Source organism: Lolium perenne, chromosome 6 (assembly GCF_019359855.2).
Source record: "Lolium perenne isolate Kyuss_39 chromosome 6, Kyuss_2.0, whole genome shotgun sequence".
Lineage (NCBI taxonomy): Eukaryota > Viridiplantae > Streptophyta > Magnoliopsida > Poales > Poaceae > Lolium > Lolium perenne.
The window spans coordinates 199,839,883-199,848,892 of record NC_067249.2 but is presented as its reverse complement, the minus strand read 5'-3'; the positions used below and the strand labels follow the sequence as shown (position 1 = coordinate 199,848,892).

At 44.3% G+C, this 9,010-nt stretch overlaps 1 long non-coding RNA gene across 1 annotated transcript; it reads left to right on the top strand.

Annotated features, from left to right (window-relative positions):
* The first annotated feature begins 1,346 nt into the window (after window positions 1–1,346).
* LOC139832126 (uncharacterized) lies at window positions 1,347–1,997 on the top strand. The gene is made up of 3 exons (XR_011746753.1): window positions 1,347–1,514; window positions 1,609–1,789; window positions 1,899–1,997. It is a non-coding gene; the product is annotated as an uncharacterized lncRNA (long non-coding RNA).
* The last annotated feature ends 7,013 nt before the right edge of the window (window positions 1,998–9,010 follow it).

Genomic DNA, 9,010 nt, shown 5'->3' with positions numbered 1-9,010 from the left:
GTGGACTTTATCACGAGTCGACACCTTGTGAGCTACATTTCCAAACGATGGGCTACTTAACGCTCAAGGCGGCGATCGGCTATGTCTTACCGCCGGTGCACGATCAAAGATATCACTTCAAGCCGGTTCCACCTGGATACGCTGTTGCCGGGGTGGATCAAGTTATGGATGGGTATGGGCCGCTGAGGCTTGACCACCCTGCCGGTGAAGGGGATTTGCTAGAGCTGGGAGAGGCCAAGAACACTACAGTTCTATGGCGAAAGGAATTCATTGTGATTCCGGGTTGGAAGGCGCCAACAAGGTCTCCACCGAGCCAGCATTCTCCACCGATGCAGCCGTCTCCAGTGCGTGAGCCTTCCCCGCCGGCGCGTGAGCCATCTCCGCCGCCGCGTGAGCCTTCCCCGCCGGCGCGTGAGCCTTCCCCGCCGGCGCGTGAGCCATCTCCGCCGCCGCGTGAGCCTTCTCCGCCGCCCAAGTATAAGAGGAAAATTAGGCGGGCCGCTACGACACAGCTGAGTCGTAACAAATCACCGAGACGCAAAGAAGAGCCCCTCCCAAGAGTGCCTAAGGTTCCTCCCAAGAGACCTTATGACTATACAGTTGAGGAAAATGCCAAGATCGTAGCTGAACAGCACAAGCAACAAATGTTGAAACTTAAAAAGCCCCAGCTTGAGCCGGAGCCAGCTATATCTCTGGAAAAGAAGTTGAAACTGCTGAAGAACCTTCATCAACCTGAGCCAAGTCTTTCATCGAACTATGACCGGTCTATTCGCAAGTCAAATGTGTTAGCAAAAGAGCGGTGGGAAAAAAGTAAGGTAGATGGGAAACCAGTTCCCCAGCTTGGAGCCCAGAAAAACTCGTGCCCCCCGCTCCAAGTGTATCCCGATGTCCTAGCGTGCCTTGATCCAACGATGGTAAAACTATACAAAGATGAGGCAGATGCGGCCGGTATGAGTATTCCTGAGTACTTAAGCCGCATCGAATTCATGGCCACGGACGATGTCCAATTAGCATACCATTACACATACGGGGAACCTCTTGTCAGAGCTGCGGAGTTGCCTAATCTATCAACACAGCTGCGAAGACTACATAATTGGTACTTGGATGCATGTAAGGACGGCCAGAACTGGATCATGGTGGCAATAAGAGATGAGCACTACGGGCGAACTGACGTGATGAACATCGAATTTTGTGAATTATTTCAGTTATTCAACCAAGACGCCCTCGACAAATCTCTGCTGAGTGCATACTGTCTGTAAGTATTATTTATGTAATTAAGTCTCTACCGCGACTCGTCCATTATTGCTAGCATATAACCATACTCTCACTGTATTATGCAGAATGAAGATTCGCGAATGCCGCAAGGGGCAAATCTATGATCTTGGGTTCGTTGACCCATATACCGTGAATGGGTATACTGTCGACAACTCTCCCAAGGACACGGAGAATAACTTGGTATATGTCTTAAGGAAAAACTCATACAAAAGGGCAATACTATTTCCTTACAACTTCGCGTGAGTGTTACTGTCTTCACACATTAAATCTTTTTCGCTTACTCCATGTGTTAAGTGTAATTGATGAGTTATGCATATATATGTGTGTCCGCAGGTTTCACTATATCCTGCTAGTCATTGAACCCGACACCGGGATAGTAGAAGTCATGGACTCGAAGAGTAAACCCCTTGAGGCGTGGGGGGACATGGCTGATATCCTCCTCAAGGCTTGGAAACGGTTCACCAACAAGTCTCCGGGTTTAAAGAATAAAGAACTTCGAATAAAACATGTACCGGTAAGTACTACTGGCTAGGCCGCGCATCTCTTTGATTGTAGTTTCAATACCATTATTATCATCCTTGATTATATATATATTATTTTGATTGAACTTTGTTCTCGTAAAGTGCTTGAGGCAGGAGGACGGGAATAATTTATGCGGGTTCTACGTTTGCGAGTTCATCCGCCAGAATACCCACCATAAGAGGGACATTTTGGAACAACTTGATGTAAGTAATTAAACAACATTCATGGCTTTATTTTATCGATCACCTTGTGTTTCATTCACATACACACATATATATATACTGACCATCGTACCTTCTTCAAATTATTAGATCGAACGGTTGCGGGACGGTCTTCTAGCAACAGAGCGTGTACGAGCAATTCAAGAAGAACTGGCGGGGTTCTTACTTGAGCAAGTCATAGCTCCAGATGGAGAACACTATGTGGACAACCGCCAATATCAATGTTGATGTAGACATATATATATATGCATGAACGTGTGTCACTTTGATCGATATATGTAATACAATGGTTTCCTATATATATATATATGTGAATTGTCTGCATTAATATTATACCGTATTTCGAATGGGGCAGAGTCTCTGCCGCGGCAGCGTTTTAGTGCAATTATCTGCCGCGGCAGAGTCTGCCGCGGCAGGGAAGGGCACTAAAATGCTGCCGCGGCCCAACCCTTTTGCACCGGTTCGTATTACGAACCGGTGCAAAAGCTCCCCCGCCGAGCGCCCCACAGCCGGCCACGTGGAGACCCCTTTAGCACCGGTTCGTAAGAGAACCGGTGCAAAAGGGGGGGGCCTTTTGCACCGGATGGTTTGCACCGGTTGGCCATCCGGTACATATGGCCTTTAAAAACCGGTGCAAAAGAGCAGTTTTCCACTAGTGACATAAGGGATGCCTCTGTCGCGAAGAGGCCGTCCCACCTCCAATGCCGCCGTGTCGTGCCGAGATCCCGTGGTAAAGTTATATTTGTGTCAGTGTCATGATTAAGTATCTATTTTTACCGGAGTTTTCAGGAGATTTTTTTTTTTGGTTGGGAGTATCGCCGTATCGGGAGCATCTCATGGCTGAGTACACACGCCTGGTGCTCCTACAGCGCATGTCCTATCCCCGATAAATGATTGCCGATGGAAAACAACGGAGCTAGCCTCCATTTTGTTTCATTGTTATCGTCCATGCAAAAGTAGAGGCTAATGTGTTGTTGCCCACGTTCGTTCTTGTAAACTTAGAAGCTTCGCAGTTAATATGATTGATTACTTGTGTTTCGACATTCATAACCAAGATTTTTCTTGAGCACGGTGGCACACCGGCGTTCTGAAGTTAGTGGCCTTGTACGTTGTATCGAAAGAAAAAAAAGCGCCCACGTAACACGTCACGCGTGGTATATCCTGCACCCTGTTTCAGCTCATATTCAGATTACAAGCAGTTAACAGCATGGAGTTTAATCCCTTGTAGTTCAAGATTTTGAAAAGCTACAGCAAAGGGACAAAATCCAATGGAATGAGCTGAATTTGTACAACTAAAGATAGGCAATGACTGAGACTGCGTAATTGCCTGTTGTGCACAATTATGGGCTACACCATTTATCTCCCTGCTAATATGGAATATGCTTGGTTGTATGCTTCTTGAAGCTCTTTTGTATTGCGCTATCTGTTCCCTGAGCTCCCAAGGCACCTGGGCATCTGAAATTGTTTGAGCTGCTGCAGCTCTGGCAAGAGTGAGATTGTCCGTGAGAAAAGTGACCTGCTGGATATGAAGCGACTCCGCCAATTGAGCTGCGAGCGAAGAGCATAAGCTTCCGCATGTAGTGGTGAAGGAGCAGTAGCTGCTGAAGCTTGGATTAGGACTGTTGCATTGCTATTGTTCTGATTGATTTGGCAATAAACTCCGATACCTGTAAAAATTCTTCCTTGGGAACCTGGAGCTTTTTTAGTCTTCCAGGCAGCATCAGAGAAGATCTTATTACCTTGCATCAGGAAATCAGATTTGATTGTTTCCCCCTGACTAGGAAAGGTTGGCTGTACCTGAGAGTCATTTTGTGTTTGTACTTCGCTTGCCAAATTGTCTTTGCTCTTGCCATCTTGTTTATTTCTTTGAGAATTTTCCCTGTTTTTCAATCCCTGTAAAACATCTAGAAGCTCCATATTGTTGTGAATAGCATTTGCTTTGTGAAATATTAGTTTGGGATTAGTGTCTTTCCTGTTAAATAGGCAATCATTTCGCGCCTTCCAAAGACACCACATAAACGTGAGGATATTCTCAAGAGAAGCATAAGGGTGAGCCATACTCAAAATATGTAGAAGAATCTGAGCTATATTTTTATGGTTTGCTACAATTTTATCAATTTTTAAATACCATGGATGGCTAAACCAAGCAGCTTTTGCGAAAGCACAGAGAAAAAACAAGTGTGTATCATCTTCTTGTAACCCGCATCTACAACAAAATTTAGAAATGTGTTTGCTGTACTTACCGGCTCGAGCACCCGTTGGCATTGCTTTCCTTATGAGACGCCAACCAAATGTCTGCACTCTTGGAGTTACCTTCTTGTTCTTCCAAATTTGATTTAGGAGCTGAATGGTTGTAGGAGCAACTTGCCTTGGTCTCGGTTCTCCTTGCTCCTGCAAAACATCTAGACAAGCCCTGTAGGCACTTTTGGAGTTACATTTACCTGAAGGTGTTAGTTTCCAACAAAGGATATCATTTTCTTGAGAGCAAATAATGGGAGTTCTTTTAATATTGTCAGCAAGAGGGTTTTGAAAAAGTTGATCAATTAATTGGGAATTCCAAGCTTGTTGTCCTGGTATCCAGAGATCTTTTACTTGGGCTGGATAAGAAGAATTGTCAGGTTGAATGATCAAAGATTCATAAACATGAGTCCATCCCTCACACCATGGTGTACTCCAGACAGAAAGGTGGCCCACTGAAATTTGGTAGAATGAATGGGTCTTAAGAATAGGGAGAATCTTTAGTATCGAGGCCCAAAAAGCAGATTTTGGAGCATTCAAATTTGGACGCCAAATCGAAGACTCGGGAAAGTACTTGGATTTTAAAGTTGCATGAAGAAAACTGTTAGGTTGGTCAGCAATTCTCCAAGCCGCCATAAGGATTAGACCTTTATTTACCGCTTGCAAGTTTCTTATACCTAGACCACCCTCCTTTTTTGGATCACAAATGTCTTTCCATGCTCGAAGACACAAGCTTTTTGAGTTTGAATCTTCCCTTATACCTGTCCACCAGAAAGTCCTAATGATAGCAGTAAGTTTTGCAATAAATTTTTTAGTTAACAAAATGTTGGACATGTAATAAATAGGGATGGAGGAAAAAACTGATTTTATTAGCTCAAGTCTAGCCGCATGAGAGAGTTGATCAGGTTTATAAGTAGAAAGTTTAGATCTGAATTTTTCAATCACAAAGTTATAGGCAGCTGATCTATCTTTTCCAGGAATAATCAGCGGGTGTCCAAGGTGAATAAAATTATTGTCAATATCAGGAACAGGGAAAATTTGTTTTATCAAGTTAATCATGGTTGAGCACACATGCTTACTAAAGATGATACCAGAGTTTGTCCAGTTTGGAGTTTGCCCAGATCTGCCACAAAAAACTTGAATGATTTGCTTCATTCTGTTCGCCTCTTGCTCTGTGGCTTGTCCACACACTAAGAGATCATCTGCAAAAAGTAGAGAGTGGATCGGAGGACAGTCTGGGCCTAGCTTGATGCCTGCAAAACTGTTAGTGGACATGGCTTCTTGCAGAGCTAGTGACAATTCATTTATGGCCAAAACAAAAAGGTAAGGAGACAAAGGACATCCTTGTCGGATACCTCTGTTTCCTCGGAACCTCGCAAACGGTTGGCCATTAATGATGACAGAGAAAGTCGGAGAGGAAATACATGCATGGATGAGGTTGATGAAATGACCATGCAACCCTTTTCGTGCAAGAGCCTGAACAATAAAATTCCACTCTACTCGATCAAAAGCTTTGGCTAAATCAATCTTAAGCATGAAAGCACTATGTTTCCAGGATTTTAAAGCAAAAGAGTGGGTTATTTCTTGAGCAATGATAATATTATTACTTATACGTCTTCCTTCGATGAAAGCTTGTTGAGAAGGGTGGATGTAGTCTGGCAAATGGGGTTTTAATCTATTGGCAATACATTTAGCAATGATTTTATAAATGACATTGCACAGACTAATTGGTCTATAATCCGCCGAAATTAAAGGAACAAGTTTTTTGGGAATTAAAGCAATATGAGTATCGTTGATATGATTTGGCATAATACCTGTTATGAAGAACTGCCTGACAAGTTGCACAACATCCGTGCCTATCCAATCCCAGGTAGCAATATAGAATTCCACATTAAAACCATCTGGTCCTGGAGATGCATTCCTCTTCATTTCCTTTAGTGTTTCTAACACTTCATTTTCATCTGGTATAGAGTAAGTATAGTCACCTGCATTCTCCGGAAGTTGTGTGTTCAAATAAGGCCTGCCAAAATTAGTTTGTGTAGAAGAAAAAATGGATCGAAAATAGTTAACAAAGGTATTGCTAATTTTGTCAGGCATGTAATGCAGCACATTATTTTCATCTCTCACCGAGAGAATAGTATTTCTCCTTTTCCTCTTGACAATGGCACGATGAAAGAAACTTGTGTTTCTATCTCCATCCTTGATCCAATTCTTTTTTGCTTGCTGCATATATGAATCCGTTAACTTTGTCATTGCTTGCTCATACTTTTCCACTAGATGCGCCTCTTTGTTATGATCCTGAGAGTGAAGCGGCTGCAACTGGATTTGTTTTATTTGATCTTCAAGATTGTTTATTTGCTGCTGCAAGGGTTTCTTCTTTTTACACCAAATTTTTAGTTGACCTGCAAGCTGGTTAGTACGATTTGAAAAAGCTTTATTTTTGGTGGTTATCCAAACAGACTTGGCATAGTTATGAAAATCATGCTCTTTGAGCCACCAGTTTTCAAATTTGAAGGTTTTTTTAAATTTCCTAACCGGCCCTTCTGTAGAAAGTAAGATAGCTGCATGATCACTTATACTATGAATGAGAGGCATATTATAAACATTGGAGACAGGGTAAAGATTACACCATTCAGTATTGACTAGACATCTATCAAGCCTCTCATATGTAGGATTTGAAGAGAAACGTTTATTAGTCCAAGTATAAGCCGGGCCACTGAAACCAAGATCAAACAACCCACAATTCTTCACAAAAGAACGGAAAGCATACATACGAGTACGATTTATATTAGTAGTGGAATACTTGTCCATATCATACAGCAAGTCATTCATGTCTCCTATACAGAGCAAGGGCAAACTAGCATTGTCAATAGCAAAAGCAGCTACTTCCTCCCAAATACTCCTAGTTTGGCGATGATACGGATCCCCATATATACAAACTAAGCCAAACTTCTGGTTACTAGAAATATGCACTGCAGTAGCTAAGATAACATGGAAACTAGAGGTATGCACAGTGAGTTGCAGATCATCACTCCACATCAGCCAAAGCCCACCCGAGCGTCTTCGAGAGGGCACTACAAAGCTATTTGACATATTAAACCTTGCAATAAGATCAACAGAAGTTACCTTAGAAGATTTTATTTCAGAGACGAAGGTTACCTGTGGTTTTGCAGAGTTGATCAACCTGGCAAGATGTTGCATTTTGCTACTACCAAGGGTCCTGCCCATCCCTTGGCAGTTCCAACCCAGGGCCCTCATGGCGCCCGTGGCGCCTTGAAGGCTGGCGCCGCTGCCTCGAGATCCATGTCCATGCTTCCTCCCCTAAGGTCAGAAGCCAGAGCCTGTGAACCATCATCACGATTGGAGCCCAGTTGAACTCCGCCTTGAACATCTACCTGACCTCCTTCTTTATTATATCCATGACGAGCATTCATATCCACATTGTGCTCGTGAGCCAATGGAGGAGGCGAGAAATCTCCATCGCGAGAGCCCTGTGAAGCCGGAGAGAGAGATGGCGCCGGCGAGTGAAGTGGCCACGGGTCATGATCATATCCAGCTGATGCACTGCTGAGAACTGGTGATGGGCAACTTAAAGAATTGCCGATGATTCCCAATGCCCCCAGATTCAAGGCACCACCTCTTCCATGAGCACCGACCACAGCCAACTCATCGGATTGAGCAATACGGCACCAGGTTGAAGCACCGGGTTTATGGTGAGTAACCCCAAGAGCTCTGTTGCCAGCTCCAGCTGCAGCATCCTTTGGAATATCCCATCCCGAAGGTCGACGTCGAGGCCTGCCCCTTGCATCTGAAAGATTGGATTTGGGGGCACTAAATCCTGACTCTGTAATTTCTCCGATGGCGGGTCCGGACCCAAGTATTCCATCTCCACTGCCAGCATGAGCAGTGATAGGTGCAGGAGGTGTGACAATGGAGATGGGGTTGGAAGCTATATTGGAAGTGAACATTGGCGGAGTGTCGATGGCGCACTGGAGTAGTGAAGAGCCTCCATCGAGATGGGGTTGTTGTGCATAGGGAGTTCTATCAGCTATCTTTTTAGCTTTCCCCGCCACAGATCTCTTAGCTAGGGGTGGGGCGAGAGGCTCAAGGGGGGGTGCCGACCTCTTTGGTGAGGATCTGGGGGATGGCGATTGGAGAGGGCGGGTAGGTGAAGGATGTAAAACAAACTGGTGAGGATCTGGCTGGGGATTAGAGTGGGGAATGGGAAGTGTGAGACTGCATGGCTCTATGGAGAGACCTAGTTGTTGTGTAGGAGAAGTCTGAGCGAGGCGACTTGTAAGAGATAGCTGTAGGTTTGTGTGGTTATTTTGTTGGTTCAACTGTGGCAATGTATCTATATCCTTTGTTTGAGATTCTTCCTGTAGAACACCTTGTGTCTTGCTTTGTGAATCCCCACTTCCAGCAGCATGGAGCATCACATGAGTTCTGTTGTTAAAGCTCTGGTCAGTTATTTGCTTATTTGTAGCTGTCTGCGTGAGGTGGCCTTCATGCAAATTAACATTAGTGAATGATGTCTCAAAACCCTGGGTGCATCCATGAATGCTGATGGTAGAGTGAACATTGCCCTTGTCAAGGTTCTGATGCATCGCCATGGCTGAAGATGTAGCTGTAAGTGCATGTTTCTGCGACTGATAATTTCTCTGCCCTTGCAAGAGGAGTATCGGACTTGGTGTGCTTGAATCACTGGCTTTTCCCTTTCTTTTCCGATCATGGACTGCAAAACTCGGAGGAAT